Below are 17,937 nucleotides of genomic sequence, written 5' to 3'. Positions count from 1 at the left end.
CAATAATAGATGCATACTTCAACTATAAAAGCATTACCCTCCTTGTTAATTTAAATGTTTGTCTGTTTAGTTATATTTTTAATTACCCTTGCTCTAACAGAATAGATGTAAGCGAGTCTGCCTGGCTACTATCTGGAAATGGTAGTATCAGTCAAATTTTGTCAATGCTTTTGCAATTAATGGAATATTTTGCTCACACCTGAATGAAACCATGAAGGAAGAAAACTGGCATGAATCCAGCAAACACTTAAAAAAAAGTATTAGCATGAACTGCCAATGTGGTGAATGAGCGGGGGAAAAAACATTCATTCAATCATTCATTTTCTGAACCGCTTTATCCTCATTAGGGTCGCGGGGGGTGCTGGAGCCTATCCCAGCTGACTTCGGGCCAGAGGCGGGGGACACCCTGAATCGGTGGCCAGCTGATGGCGGGGCACAAGGAGACGGACAACCATGCACACCCAGACTCATACCCAGTGGCAATTAAGAGTGTCCAATCAGCCTACCATGCAGGTTTTTGGAATTTGGGAGGAAAGTGGAGTACTCAGAGAAAACCCACGCAGACCCAGGGAGTACATGAAAACTCCACAAAGGTGGGCCAACCTGGATCTGAACCCAGTTTCAGGTCAAGAAAAAATATTGTACTATTGTTGTTATCATTATGTAAATTACGATGTGGACATGTATGAACATTCAAAGCCAGGATTAATAGAACTGTACTGCTAATTGTTTGGCATTAACAGGAGTCCACGGGTGCGACAACCTCTTACATTGTAAGACACGTATGGTTTGGTGACTGTAGAGCATTTGTATAGTAGGTAGAATGAGCAGAAGGACCAATATGAAGGAGTTGCATGTGGCAAAGACTGGGAAAGACTGAATTGGACGTGGGTGGGAGCACTTTTTGTTCTGTATGATCTCTCTTTCTCCCATGCACACACACACACCCCGTCTGCCTGTTAAAGCACATCTGAGCAGTGCAACAATAAAACAGCTGTGTTTGTGTTGGCCTGCTGATTATTTCATTGTCAATCACACACACACGTGCACGTACGCATACACGACACACACGTGAAAAGAACTGACATGGTGTGATGCGTTCCTATAGCGTTGAGGCAAATAAAAGAAGAAACACAGCCAATAGCCCAATATGCAAAAGAGAATGCAAAATGAAAGAAAGTCTAAAAGATAAATGATACGAAGTGGACCGCTGGCTTGTTGAACATACTGCAATCAGCCAGCACTGCAGGTTTATTTGCTTCAATCCTCAAAGATGACACCCAGGTGATCACTTGTTGTTTCTGACAGCTGCTTTCGCCCCCAAAACACCCAGCAGCACCCCCCTACCTCAATCTTTTCTATTAATGACCACCTCAAACCATCCTTCCTCCTGTCTTCCTTCCATCCCATTGAAAGCATAACTGTGTGATTACAAAAAACATCTTTCCAAAGGATCTGAAGATGATGATGGAAGAAAATTAGGGTCGTTTTAAAAAGCTGTCACCACAATACGTCCATAACATGGAGGGATCTTTCCTCATGAAATTGGTCATTATGGAGTAGTTGTAGGTAGTCAGGACCTAAATGATACAGACACATGTCAAAGACCATCTGTACACAAAAACTATGTAAGATTGGTGACCAAAAATAGTACTGCAACCAGGACTAAAATAGTGAAGTATCACACAACATCACCTTCCCCTTTGGGTTGCAAAAAGCAAACCAAGATATACGGATGGATCGGTGCGGCATCTACATACGTGATGCAGTCTTTGGATCGATCTGTTGTGGAGCTGATAACAAATCATCATCTATGACCGAAACAACAAGACCTTGGACAAGAGGCCCAAATGAGTTTCTTCTGCAGGATGAGCTTGACCAATCCGAGCGGGGCTTAAAGTAGAGCCGTTACTGCTCCGCATGGAGAGAACCCAGATTAAATCGCTCTGGCATCCAATTAGAATATGTCCTATACGTGTGCGAGTACATCCCACTGAGAGGAGGCCTTGGGGTCAACCCAGGACACACTGGCATGACTATGATACCCGGCTGGCCTGGGAACACCTCAGGACCCCCCTGGAAGAGCTGGACAAAGTGTCTGGGGAGAGGGAAGTCTGAGCTTCCCTGCTGAGAATACTGCCCTGTGACCTGACCTCAGATCAGTAGGAAAAGATGGATGGGTGTTTTATTTGTCACCACTCTATGGGAAATAATAGCTTTTTGCATTTTTCACGAATACAAAAAGTAAATTCTGGTTTTATCTATTTTTTCAGATTATTTTAGTTGAAGCCGCCTAATGGTGTAGAGGTGAACTCGCCTGACTTCAGTGTGGGCAGGTGCGGGCTCGATTCCTGCTGGTGGCAGTATGATTGGGAGTGCGTATAATCATTTGTCTGTCTGTGTGCCCTATGGCTGACTGGCGACCAGTCTAGGGTGTAGTCTGCCTTTTGCCTGAAGTCAGCAGGGTTAGGCTCCAGTAACCCCTGCAACCCTTTTGAGCATACGCGGTATGGAAGATGAATGAATATTTCAGTTGATCTTGTATGAATATAATAAAGGTGTCGTCTTCTCCTTTAACACCCACAAATTCAACCCAAAAACCTTGGAGTTATGGTTAATTCTTAAGTGTTCATGTGTGCTTAAAGGATTGTCTGAACAGGTTAAAATTATGTATTTTTAGGTTGGAAGGAAGACATTTGAAGGTTTAAAACTTAAGGGCTCACCTGAGAGCAAATTTTCACCTATTTTAGGTGGGTCTGAAACTTTAACCATGATTAAAAGAGAATCCTTGCAGTAACCATTTTACCATGTACTTCCTCCCTAAATCTTCACCCATGCATCTTTTATCATCGCTGCGTCTCCTCCCATCTCTTCATTCAATCCATTTTGCGTCCAACTTGCTTCTTTTCTTTAACTTCCCCTACCGCCCTGCATCTTTCACCATTCACCCCCCTTCTTCTCAGCAATCCTCCCTCTCTCCTCTCATTCAATCAGCAGTCTGCTCGCTAATCAAACACCATCTGCCCTTCCATCCCCAACCTGTCGGGAACAGCTGCCAGCTACTCTCTTAACAACACTTTTAACAACCCTGTCGAATCTTCCACCGCCCGCAGCCGGGCGGATGTTGCAGATGAGGGCCACCCCCTCACAGATGGGGGTGAGCGTTGTAGTTCGAAAAGATAACACGACTACAGTTAACTAAGAACATCAAGGACTTCAACTAACTCTAACTGGGTAACCAATAACTATAATGAACGGTCGGCAAAGAAATGACACTATTTCAGCAAAGGAAAAAAAGGGAAAGCAGAAGGTACAAACAAAGTGATAAAACAATGGTGCTTCATAAACGAGAGGATGCCTAAATAGTAATCGAGGGAAGAATCAGCCGCCTGCTCAAAAACAGGATTTGAAGCTAATGGTGGGAAGTAAAAGCTCCCATTACACACGCGCGCACCACCCCACATACACAATCATTTCTCACATACTATACAACACTTAACCATTGTGCGTCAATGCCAAATTTGCACAATTCAGATATCCTCGTCATAACAAACACACAAATATAACATAACATGCCAAGACATTTTCAACTCTTATATCCAGGATTATTTTCCAGCCAATCATGGCAGCATATACCGTAGACCAGATGTTCAACACACACGCTGGTTGTTGTTTTTTTTTCTCTTTGCATTACATCAAAAACAAAAAGTGACAAATACAGACAGCATCCCAAAATTTTATTAACGTTTGGCATTTAATTGACATTTGATACATCCCTTCACAAAAATTATATGTTGATTCCATATATAAATTTTTTTTAAATTCAAAGTTTTCATTACTAAAAGACAGAACTTCCTTTGGCAGTGGTCAGCTATGCTGGAATGGGAAGATTTTTTTCTAACTGAGAGGAGTTCAAATCAATATTTACTCATGCGGTGTAGATAGAGGGGGCTTGCCCTCTTAATGCACATTTAAACACGCCTACATAGACACACACATGGCTTGAACACTCTGAGGGAGGATGTCAGCCACGTGCCACATGTCCAATTAGGGCAAAAAGTCCATCAATAAGGGCCTTTCAGGGATACCAGGGGTTCTATCAGCTTGTGCAAACAAACACACACACACACATACACACACACACACACACATCAGTGTGTGCGCTAATCACACAAGGCAGTTCCATTTTAATCCAACCCCTCCTGACATTCTTCTGCTTTGTCCATCATTGTGCTTCTTTCCTGCTGTGCAAGTGAGTTGAGTGATGAATAAAGTGCATGACAGGATTTCGACTGCCGTGGACCCTAATCCTCTCCAAGAGTATTTGCACAGTGAAGTCAATTCATTGTTGCTATGGCATAGACCAGAAACATTTGGGTTTGATAAAAAATAAATAAAAAAGATATGGAAGGATGCAAGACATTAACTCAAATAGAGTCAAGTTTACTCCTCACGCTACGGAAAAAAAGGCAATACTCACATTTTTACTCCATGAAATTTCCTATTTACAAGAAACAAAACACAGTTTTAGAGAAAAATGATGAGGAAAATGTGCAAGCATTTGTATCTGTCAATGTAAAAAGGACATGGACACGGCACAATAGTCATGCTGGGTCATCAACCAGCAATGGTCATTGAAGGGCATTTGGTGCTGGGTCAGACAAAAAGCATGTGTATTAAAACGATGGTATTGTTTATTATGTGCATTTTTCCTTACTAATGAATGTATGTTTTTATGAAATCTGACTTCATATGCCTATACCATTTTTTTCTTTTCACTGTAGCTATGAGATCCATTCGCAAACATTATGGAATTATTATTATTTCTGAATAACGTTGTTATCCGATAGAATGAATGGATATCAGAATAATGTAGTGTATTATTTGATTGTCCATTAAATTAGGTGACTATATGACAGTTTCGATTTACAACCACATATTCGCCCCCATATATAGTAATTTATTTTTTCAAGCTTAACATTTAGTTTGTCCTTTTTTCTTTTTGTAACTTTCCAGTGTCCAGACACTTTAATCAGGCATTACTCAACGTTTCTGTGCCCATTGGAGATGACTGCCAGTGGATGGCTGAGTATAAATCTTGGTTGTGTTGATCCAATATTTTACTTTGATACTGTCTTTATTTTGGTAAATTTAGTACCGGTTGTTTGCTTTTCATTCCGACCCGCCAGAGCTTTTAAATGAGCAATGGATTTCCTGGCTTCATGCGTTTTTCTACCATCTGTTGGTGATTGGTGGTGGTTTGACAGTAAGCATTGAGTGAAGATGTGGGATAGAAAATTAGCTTGTCATACTAATTACTAGTGTATACTCTAAATATGGTGATTTCAGGTTGTCATTATAAAAGATGTACGTGTTCATTTACTGCACTATCATTTGACATTAGTACTTGAAAGTTCAATAATGAGATAAGGTGAAAAATATTCAACCCTGCCTTAACATATTTATAATTTTCAGCATAGTTAATTATTTGATCTGATCAGGTTACCAAAAACATTACCAAACAGGAAATCAATGCCATGAAAAGAGAATGTGCTTACTGGTTTTACACAATTTATTTTTAGATGCAGTATACATACAATCAATCAGTCAATAGTGTTATTTAACATTGTTTTTAACATTTTAATGTATTGTACTGTAAATACTTTTTTTTCATCTATTAATTAAAATAATTTTATTCATTTGTGTATTTTAAAAACAAAATATACATTAAAACAAATGCAGGGGAGTGGTTAGAACATCCATTCTGAAATCAAAGGCTCAATCGAGGGTTCCGACATTCCTGTGTGGAGTTTCCATGTTCTCCCCGTACATGTGTGGATTTTCTCCAGGTACTCCGGTTTCATACCACATATTAAAAACATGCATGGTAGACTGGTAGAGCACTCTACATTGTCCCTAATTATGAGTGTGAGCCTGAATGGTTGTCTGTCTCCATGCCCTATGATTGGCTGCCAACCAGTTCAGGGTATCCTCCACCTACTGCCTGCAGTTGGGTGGGATAGGTTCCAGCACTCCTGCGACCCTTGTGAAGATTAGCGAAACAGAAAAAAAAGGAAATAATGAATCATACAAATACTGTAATACACTCAAAGACAATTTTGTTTGAAATAACATTCATCCCATCTTGGAATGTAATCCTGTAATGACAGGAAGATGACAAACCAGCAGCTGTGTGCCCTTTTTAGAATAAACTTTTAATCTCAAGGTGTTCCAATTGTTGAGAACTCCAAGCAGGCATGGGACTTTAATTCATCAAGAAGCAGATGGCCTTGACACAAAGACATGAGCTATAAATAAGTATGATACGCATGCAGCGGTGTCAGCTCACTCAGAGCCTAAGAACCCACTCTTACTTGTTGATCTAAATGTAAATAAAGTAACATGCCCACAATGTACACGGTTGTGCTTTTTCTTTGAACACGCACGGTCAAGATTTACTACTAAGTCAGCTAGAGGAATACATCAATGAAAAGCCAAAAACACCAGCACCTGTGTACCTGTCCACTGTCAAGAGTCAGGTCCAGACAATGGGGCTCAAGGGGTAAAACAGGGAGTTTTATTGGGGTTAAAAGAAGGTTAAGCGATCTGGTTGGCCCAACGGTCTAATTCACTTCAGGATTTACAGTCACAAGAGTTGTGCGAAAGAGCAGCTTTCTTGTTGGCAAATTGGGTGAGAATATAAAGGAACATTTCTGTCACTGATAAAAGGATCTAGCATTTTACACTCAAACTATAAAAATAAATTGTCTGGGCCAGTTCCATGTAAAATTTGATAATCCCTACAGGGTGTTTCTTTGAAATCAAATTACTCAAACCCACTTCCTTAGATACGATATTTTATTGCTAAAGTATCGATATTCAGCCAAAAGGAAAGCGTGTTTTTTTCAGTTAGCTTTTGGGTATTTTGAGGTTTCATCCCTAAACATTCCCCCAATTGGTGACATTCGTTTTATTCATTAGCTTGTTTTTGTCACCAATATTATAGATATTAATAATAATGAACGATATTTTTTACCTTTTTTCTTGTAAAAGAAAATTACATTTAAAATATGGAAATTTTATTCATGTATAGTTAACATGGCATTAGGTTTTTTTGTGGGGAGCACTGATATCAAGTTGAAAATAAGTCAATTAAGACAATAATACCTGACTCGACAAGGAGGAGAAACTTTGTTGGTCCCAAATTCAAAAGGAAATCCAAATAACCTATAAATAACTGAACAAAACAGCAAGTCGCAAATGTCACGACTTGCAATTTAAGTCGGACATGACTTGATGGGGCGGTTGCAAGTATTTCGACTTGAGTCGCTTAGGTCGGTGGGGGGTCTGAGCTTCTGCGAGGGAGTTAACAATTCAAGACTCAATAAGCTGACTGGAAAAACTTGAAGCAGACATTCTAACACGGAGCGGTTCCCACCTGTTGCCGCAACATCCATTTGTAGTGAGTTCTGTAGTTTACAGAGTAACCTATTTAGTTTTAAAAAATTCCATTCCGATTAAAAAAACAAAAGCAAGACATGCATGGCCCCTACTAACAGGACACCACTACAAAATTGCTGCTGCTTGAAATGATCATAATTATGCCGAATAAAAACTTTAAGAACATTATTTTTACTGGAAAGTGACAGTTCACTTTGAGATCTATTTTTTTCCGATGATCAATTTTAAAAAAATCAAGGGTTTCATTTTTCTTTTTATGGAATTTAACTCAATAGAGTTACACAAAGCAAAAAGTTCCCATCAAAAAGTAAAAGGATAAATCTCCAGTTTTGATTCACATTCTCTAGCCAGCTAGTTGTTTGTCAGATGCTACTTTTGCCTTTAACCAAAAACTAAAGTTGATCTTTACTGTCACAATTTGAATAGGTATTATTGTCACAACAAGGTGCAAAAGATACAAATGTGTTATTGTCACTGTACATGGCATAGTGAAATGATAACTTGATGGACATAACATTGTGACTTGCCTTGGCTACAACAAGAAAGTATTAGAACCTGGTTGAAAATCTAACCAAATGATTTACGACTTGCTAGTGATTTGGATCAGAGGAAGTCGTGCAATTGTCTGACTAGTGCATTTCTGAATAGAACACATACAGAGTTTGAAATTTTAAAAGGCAAAATAAGATGACATTTAATTATTTGATGCAGTGCTGTCTTTCTGTCTCTCACTCTCACTCACACACACACACACACACACACACAAGCATTAACTCAGTCTCACTCTATCCCTCTCCCACTCTCCCTTTTTCATTATAACAGCTTCTTGTCGTATAAATCTACTTACTATGGTGTTTGTGCTTTGCCCTCATATTTTCCTTATCTTATTCTTAACTTCAAAAGACAATCTGGCATCATAATCCATGATGGATTTAACAATTTCCCCATATGCTCCAAAGCCCCCAACAGTGAATCACAAAAATTTGGGATTTACATTAAATGTGATATCGATGAAAAAGCAGTCATTCCCATGAAAAAGAGGAACAAAAATGGCACAAGAAGTGAAGGCAAATCTCTTACTCAAATTTTTGATCATATTTGCAAATCGATCTGTCCCAACTCCCCCTGCCTTGTTTTGTCTCAATAGTATTAAAAAAATGAAAAGAAAATCTTCAGATTAATAAAATTGAATTGCTGTGGTCCCGCATGGGCTGAGTCAAAGTCAAAGTTTTCATTTCAGAAAGAGTGCAAGGCAGGGGGAGAGTGGGTGAAAGGTTAATGGCAGGTTATGCAAAAGGAACGTTCATACTTTGCAAAGATAGGATGAAAATAATTTTTGGGTGAGAAAGATTATTTCCCCAACCTGTTTACAAGGATCAAATTAAGCCACAAGCGCAACATACCAAACCGGCCCAGATACACCATGGTCATCAACATATGATGAGCTCATGTAGGGTCAGAAAGGACTATAATAAATTAAAAACTATCCTCATTTACTTTATTTTGTCCTTATGTGTAAAAGTGAGGTTTTTGTCATTAATATACTATTCCTTCATATATATATATATATATATATATATATATATATATATATATATATATATATATATATATATATATAATATATATACATATATATGTATATTTATATACTATATATATGTGTATACGTATATATATATATATATATATATATATATATATATATATATATATATATATATATATATGAGGGAATAGTATATTAATGACAAAAAACTCACTTTTACACATAAGGACCAGGATAAAAATGACCTTACTTGGTACTGAACTAAGTGATTGCAAAGCATTATATAAAAGATCAATGGCACCCTCTTGAGGTAACAACTGAGGAATACAGGCTCTGAAAGACTTATTTTTAATGGTGACTTTTACAAATTCCTACACTAATACATTAACTGCTAATATTATACAGACGCTCCCCTACTTACGAACATTCAACTTACGAACAACGGTACATACGAACATGTCTGCCAATTGCGTTTAAGTCCAAAAATGTTCGCAAGTCTAATTTTGTATTTCGCGTCTTTTTCGGAGTAGTACTTCTTTCCGCCGCTAATACCGACGCCTGGCGCTGTGAGAGCTCAGCTCACCCAGCATCTACCTTCTTCGTTGCAATGCGGAAGTGCGCGAATGTATCTCCAGTGTGCAAAGAACCTTTTTCATTTGTATCATTAAATATCTCATGCATCCAATATTGAATATGGTTGGTAAAAAGCTAAAGGCTTCTATTGAGGGAGTTGGAAGGAAGAGGCAAGCCATTTCATTTGAAACGAGTGGCAATAATAACGAAGCTTGATGCGCGTCAGAAAGTGGTGAGCGTTGCACATTCAGTACCATTTATAAACAGAAAGATCGAGCAGCAGGACCCAAATATTGAACGTTGCACAAAGTTTGCAAATCAATTGAATGATGCCATACAGTGCTACTGCATCATTTATGATGAAAAAAAGAAGAAAACTGCAATCGTCATTAGGTCGCTTTTTTTGGCCAGTTTCTAATACATAAATCTATCTCTCTCTCTACAGTACTGTACATATTCTCTCCATTTTATTAAATGTTTTTTTTTTCAGTACAAACCAATGCGTGTTACTTATACAAGTCTTAAACATACAAATGCACTTATATAAACCTTCAATATACTTATATAGGCCTTAAACATAAATTATAATACAAAATATAGCACTAAATCAACTTACAAACAAATTCAACTTATGAACAATCGCTCGGAACCAATTGCGTTCGTAAGTTGAGGAGTGTCTGTACTCAACGCTATTCCTATAAAACTATGTTAAAAACTGGAAGACTATCCAATCAAGCAAAAGTACTCTACAAGAAATACATTTATGTTGCTTCTATCACAATCATATTTGCACAATTGCAATAAATGACAAACACTTCAGCTTCTTTCTTCTCAAATATTTACAGGCAAATGTTAGGATAAATTGAATTAAGCAGTGGTCTTTTTTCCATAACTTCTTTTCTATGAATGTGAATTAACACCTATGGTCAAAGTATCTCAAATATTTTGACCACAAGTGTAACAATAAGATGCAGTGCAAATGAAGCAAACAAACAATTTAAGGGGGCTGTTAAATAAGGGGTAGTGGGACTTAATCTTGATCTGGTTATAAGACATTTCCTTGCAGGCCAAAAACATGTAATCCCCTCCTTTTGGTTTCATTTCAGCTGAACTTCCAAACTTTAGCCTGCCAGGAATTTTGGAAATCAGGTAAAGGAGATTTTTATGTAAGGAAAAGTTTATAGGGAAAGTTTCAGAGTGATATCGACAATGGGAAAATAAATTAAATCAGGTTGAGAAATGCCATGTAAAATCAGCGTAAAAAAGATTGTTCTGGAAATTTCTAAAAATTGTTAATTGAACCTTTCATTTTATCTCAACCGCCAAAGAGATAACCTGTTTTACTTTATATATTTTATTTTAAAACACACACTCACACACATAACATGCCGTAATATGAATTGATCTATTCATTGAATAAAAATGATTGTGACCTTTCAAACAAAGCGGGTTCATTTGCACTAAATACTTGACGGAAATATATTATAAATAAAACATTTGTGAGGTGAGAAAAAAAAATGTGTCCTGTATTGAGCTTACAACAGTCTTTGTCCTGTATTATCTTGAAACTTAAAAACAGAGTCTGATTAGTAGAATTAATTAATACTGGTAGGGTGCTTTGTAAGAATATACAGGGCTATTAATTGTTCCTCACAGGAAATATACTGGGGTTTTGAGGTATATTTAAAAATTCATATCCATGTTTATAAACTGCTTTGTTACGTAGACCAATGGAAAAACTTGTGATGCTTTTTAGTTTGTGTTGTTTCTCTGTATTTGTTCAATAATTATTTTATGTAAATCTACAGACTAAGGCGGCCCAGTGGAGCGAGTGGTTCGCGCGTCGGCCTCACAGGTCTGGGGTCCTGGGTTCGAATCTAGTAGGTCAATCCACCTGTGTGGAGTTTGCATGTAGATACTCTGGTTTCCTCCCACATTCCAAAGACATGCATGGTAGGCTGATTGGACACTAAATTGCCCCTAGGTAAGATTGTGACCATGAATTGTCTGCTTGTGCCCTGCGATTGGCTGGCCACCGATTCAGGGTGTCCTCCGCCTCTGGCCTGGAGTCAGCTGAAATAGGCTCCAGCACCCCCCACGACCCTAATGAGGATAAAGCGGTTCAGAAAATGAATGAATCTAAAGATTTTGAGTTTCTAATCATGTTTTATGGCCCAGTTTCCTTAATAAAAGAGAGTTCACTGTATTTACCTCCTGTCATTTTGGTTATCCACATTTTGCATGGAAGCCCCCATTGCTTGTTTGCACAATACTTGAAAGTGAATTCTGTCCTGCTATATTTTTCCTCCAGGAAGCACAACACAGCCCAGACCTTGCTATCTGTCCAGATCTGTATTCTTTTTTATGGAAGATTTGAATGTATCACAACCTGCTCTAAACAAAAGTCTATTGAGTTTGAATTCATTTGACCTTTTGTGGCACGATACTGATTCCATGTATAGTGCTTATTTGGGATTTTTTTCCTTTTACTTTGTGGACCCTTGCGTTTAACGCCTCACATTTCTCATCTTCTGTAATCAGACTAGAAAGAGGATTAACAAATATAGCCACGAGAGGCCCTCGCTGATCTGCAGTGATTATTGTCGCTGCCAAAATCCATATCAGCTATCAGCCCATGCCCATGAAAAACTATGTTCTGTGTTTTGTCACGCAATTCTGGAAGCTATGCTCAGCAGTGTCTGTTTGATCAGATTTGTCTTGGGTTTGCCTGTTTTTTGTTTGTTTGTTTTTTTATCATGCTGAATCATCCAGCAAGACCAAAATTGAATAAGTGCCATCTTGGGTCTTAAACTGTTCTCTTACAAAAGAAAAAAAGTCAAAGGAAGTTAGAGAACATACATAGGGTTGCATTGGATTTTGCGTGTCACACTTTAGCTACAGATTTAGTTATCGAGGCTCCGCTGCTTACATACCCTAAGCAAAATGTTTGTTTCCATTTTAAATGATGCCTCAAAACTCCTGTGCATTGCATCCAGTCAAGCATGCCAAGTCTACACCAAATTTGGCTCTTTAATTGGATTTGTGAAATCATTAGCAACTACTGGGTAGGGCTCTTTTTTATGATCATAGCAAATCGGCTTCAACAACAACAACAAAATCCAATTTGGCAGCCTGAATCTTTTGCACTGCAGTATTTATTTCAAGCATAATTTGCGCTAGCATTGTAGAGTAGTCTTTCCCCAACCCAGAAGTTGTGGGTTAAATTCCTTGCCATGGTGATCTTGCGAAAGTATCCTTGAGCAAGTTCCTGAACTGCGTCAACAGTAGTTAAATAAAGATACATAGAATGTGAATCCGCAATGAATACCTTGAAGGTAGAAAAGTCTAAAATAAGTGTAAAACCTTTACCAAAATATACATTGAAAAGAGTTTCAATTATAATTCTATATTCAAATTCAGATCCAGGCAGAGGCATGTGCTCTTTGTCATGGCCAAAAACAGGCTCAACCATCAACTGTATACACAAGGTGAGACAAAAAAAACTTTTTTAATCCAATAAAAACCTGAGTGATGGAAGACCATGCATCTTTATACTAGATATTTCATTTTATTTTGTCTTTTTTAAATTTAAAAGGAAAAACAGGAATTAATTCATTCATTCATTCATTTTCTGAACCGCTTTATCCTCATTAGGGTCATGGGGGGTGCTGGAGCCTATCCCAGCTGATTCAGGCCAGGGGGCAGGTGACAAAACCACAGTATTTCCTGTGAGGAACACAGGTGTTTTTATGTAGCTAACGACCTCACACAGGTGTTTTTATGTAGCTAACGACCTCACACAGGTGCATCTGATTAAGGATTTTACATTGAGTGGAGGTGGATTTACAGTTCTTTAACAGGCAGCATTCTAGCTTATAGACAGATGTTAAAATAATTATTTGCAGATTTATTACACAAATAATTTGTTTTAAAAAAAAACATATATTGTGATTTCTGGATTTTTCTTTTTAGATGATCTCTCTCACAGTGTACATGCACCTACGATGAAATAAATATTCATCCAAAATTCATCTTCCATACCGCCCATCCTCGAAAGGGTTGCGTGGGTTGCTGGAGCCTAACCCAGCTGTCTTCGGGCAAAAGGCAGACTACACCCTAGACTGGGACACAGAGAGACAAACAACGATCCACACTCCCAATCATACCGCCACCTGCAGGAATCGAGCCCACGCCTGCCCGCATTGAAGACAGGTGAGTGAACCTCTACACCATGAGGTGGCTTTGAAATATAAATACTTTAGCAATATAGCAGGGTGTTTAAATACTGAACTGACTTGAACCGTTGTAAATTATGGCCTGCGTTCCATCTCGATTTAAAACAACTCATCTCACATGACAGTTTTTTTACCTCATGAAATTTTGAAACGTGTGTTTGCGCGCTGCATGTATTAAGCATATGTGAGAGACTCATCTGCAGCCTTCACTCCTCATTAGCTTTTCATGCATCTCTAATGCAGGCCACACGCATGATGTCTCCACTGGGGGTATGACAACAGTCTCTGCTACAGATGTGTGAAAAGGTATAATGAAACATGGAGCCTTCATCGGGCCAAGTTTGTTTGTTTATTTTTTTTATCTCATCATTAATATGGGTACTACACACTACGTGTTTAGATTTTTTTTAAACCGACACTGGTGAAAAAAATACCTCCTAGCGAATTGGATTGAATGCTTTTATTGTCATTATACAAGTGTAATGAGATTGAAAGCTTCACCACAAAGTGCACAAATAACAACAGCAACAAACAAATAAGTAAATAATCCATAAATAATAACAATGAATAATAAATATATTATCAATAAATACGTAATAAATAAATACTAAGTAGTCAAATAATAAGTAGTCAACAACATAAATACCTAAGTAGGGAAGTGAACAAATAGCAACAACAAACAAACAGATAAATAATCAATACATAATATTAAATAAAAGATTAGCCAAATAATAAGTAGTCAACAACATAAATACCTAAGTAGGGAAGTGAACAAATAACAACAACAAACAAACAGATAAATAATCAATACATAATATTAAATAAAAGAGTAGTCAAATAATAAGTAGTCAATGACATAAATACCTAAGTAGGGAAGTGAAAAAATAACAACAACAAACAAACATAAATAATCAATACATACGTAATATGAAATAAACAAGTAGTCAACATAATAATGACAGTGGAAACCGAAATAAAATTGTAATTCCCAAAATAAAAACTGTATATTGTGCCACAATTTAGGAAAGAGGCATAAGTGCTTGAGTTCTTTCATAACACTAAAATCTATATACTAATTGGAAATTACATAACCAACTTATATGATAGAAAACTATAAGGTTTCTCATTTGAATTTTGAGGAGTGGACCTAGTACAATTTTGTGACAAATGCAAGTCTTGTGTAATTTTAGAACATACAGTGTCATGAAATCATAGCACGGAACAGACGAGTGATCACACTTGAAGACCAAAACCTGCCTGTTCATCTCGTGTACCCGCAAAGAGCACAGTCAGGCAGCTGACATCGTTGCGAGGCAGCTGTCAATCGATCATGGGGACCGTAGCATTTCCTCCAGAAAGAGATATATTTTTACATATATATACACAAACAGGGCGCGAGTGGTTAGACCGTCGGCCTCACAGCTCTGGGGTCCTGGGTTCAAATGCAGGTCACGTCCACTTGTGTGGAGTTTGCATGGTCTCCCCGGGCCTGCGTGGGTTTCCTCCGGGTACTCTGGTTTCCTCCCAAATTCCAAAATCATGCATGGTAGGCTGTTTGGACACTATACATTGCCCCTAGGTATGGATGTGAGTGTGTATGGTTGTCTGTCTCCTTGTGCCCTGTGATCGGCTGGCCACCGATTCAGAGTGTCCCCTGCCTCTGGCCCGGAGTCAGCTGGGATAGGCTCCAGCACCCCCTGCGGTCCTAATGAGGATAAAGCGGTTCAGAAAATGAGATGAGATGTGATATACACAAACACACCTGCACATATATAAATACACATACACTTGTGCAGGATGAGGATTTTAAAAGAAGACAAAAATGGCAAGATTATCTCGGTTGCACAGGAAGATTAAAAGCATGCAAATCAAGTCTACAAGCAGCTGCGCCAGGTTTGTTTCTGTCCGTTTTCAGCCCAGTGTCACCAGAGGATTCATTAACATCTCAACTGAGGAATCGGGCCAGTCTTTTTATTTATAGAGTAACTAGGACTGTGTTCAAACCACAGGTCTATTACAATATCATTGGCCATTTGCGACACATATGATTTGTTTTCATGCATGTATGACCAGTCGAGGACAGTTTGGTGTACAAGTGATTAGTTACAATGTCCACTTCACAGTTCGAAATCAAGGGTCCAATCCTGTGGGTTTTCTCCAGGTACTCAAGGTTTCTTTCCACATTCTAAAAACATGCATGGTAGACTGATTGAGCTCTCCAAATTGTCTCTAGGTAAGAGTGTGTGTGAATGATTATTCATCTCCTTGTGTCCTACGGATGGCTGTCAACAGATTCATGGTGTACTCTTCCTACTGCCCAACATCCCCGAGACACTCGTGAAGATGAGAGGCATAAAATAACAGTCCGATTCCATTTTTTTTTTTCAAAAACAACCTGGGCTGTGCATTATAACCGCTCAGTCATAGGTACACATCCAATCTATTCATCATCAATAAGTAAAATATGCCCACACTGTTTGACAAAATAAACAGATATGAACAGGCAAGGGCAGATAAAGGCACAAAAATGCCTTTTGCTTCTTGATACTTCATGTGAAACCTTGCAGATTAAAAAAAATGGACTTGTTTTCCTTTCACACTGAGTCGCATATGTTTGTAAAATATAAACGGCTAGAGAAAAGTATCAAAATTAACAGATAAAATCTGAATTGTATCTTAAATTATTTTCCAGATTATGTAATTTTAAGATAAGAGTTCATGGAGTTACGAGCCTTGTCACGAAACACAATAGACTCTTAAGTGACGATACCCTTGTATTTAAATTATGTATCTGGAGGAGCTTCTCCCCAAAAATTCAAGAGCCAAAATGTATATCTTCATCTATGTCATCTACTGCACCGTTTTCATATTTGAGATCAACCTTCTTTATCAACCTAAATTCAATGATGACTCTTACATAATCTATGAACTTCATCATTCCCTCTCGTTTATACTGTTTTCCTCACCACCTTTCCCTATCTATTATTCATGAACATGGCTCGGAGGAGGGAAATAAAGATGGATCTCCAGCTTCCTTCCCATCACAAATGCGGCTCTGACTTCTATGGCAATCCAGACACACCGGTACAGTGGATTTCAGGGGATGGGAAATAGTGCGGCAATGTGCTAAAATGATTTACTTCTGATAGCACAAAAAAAGACAACACAAGGTTTGTCCAACATTTACAACATACAGAAATTGAACTGCTGATTGATATGAGATCACTCTTTCAATATTTTCCATACCCCTCATCTCATGGGTACACGATCGATTGGTCACCGGTCTTTTGGTCCCCGAACTTTTGGTCGCCAGTCTTTTGGTCTCCCGGAAGGTAAGTGATAATTACCATTTAAATCGTTGCTCAAATTCCCTAAATACAAACTGCGAATTACTATTTAGTCATACTTAATGCCCTAGTAATTATTAGGCTAAAGAAAAGCTCCAAATTTCCCGGACTTTTATTGTTTTTTGTTGGAGAACTTGTTAAGACCCTGACTGACGTAGCTTCTTAAAGGGACAACGCATGTACATACAAACTCTTATACACTCACACGTCGGCTCAGTGAAACTGCTCAGGGCTATTGTTGGCTTTTATTGATGCGTAGACCGTGTTGTTTTACCTTGTTTTGTCGCCGGTCTTTTGGTCGTCGGTCTTTTGGTCGCCGGTCTTTTGGTCGCCCGTTGTCGCGGTCGGTGCGACCAAAAGACCGCGACCAAAAGACCGGCGACCAAAAGACGGTGACCAAAACTCCGGCGACCAATCGACCGCACACACATGTCATGATGGTTTAAGACATTGCAATCTAGTGACTTATTCATAGAATTTTTTGGGAAGCCAGGAAAAAACTAAATCAAAACTATCGTATGTTGAATAAGCTTTTTCTGGTTGGCTGCCATTCTACCAGACACAGGCTTTTTATTATTTTGTTTGCTGCCTTTCTGACACTATAATGGCCACAAGTCATGGGAGGGGAACAAATGGGAAATAGGAGTTCTGCACTGTTAGGAATCGGGCTCCGTCTCCTGGGATTTCTATGGTGCATCTCAGTTGTTTGTGAAAAATAAAAGCTATCGGATGCCAAATATAGTTGCACATACATTTGGGCATAAAAAACGAC

The sequence above is a fragment of the Stigmatopora argus genome, chromosome 1 (assembly GCF_051989625.1).
Source record: "Stigmatopora argus isolate UIUO_Sarg chromosome 1, RoL_Sarg_1.0, whole genome shotgun sequence".
NCBI lineage: Eukaryota > Metazoa > Chordata > Actinopteri > Syngnathiformes > Syngnathidae > Stigmatopora > Stigmatopora argus.
The sequence above is the reverse complement of the archived record's forward strand: the minus strand, read 5'-3'. Positions refer to the sequence as shown.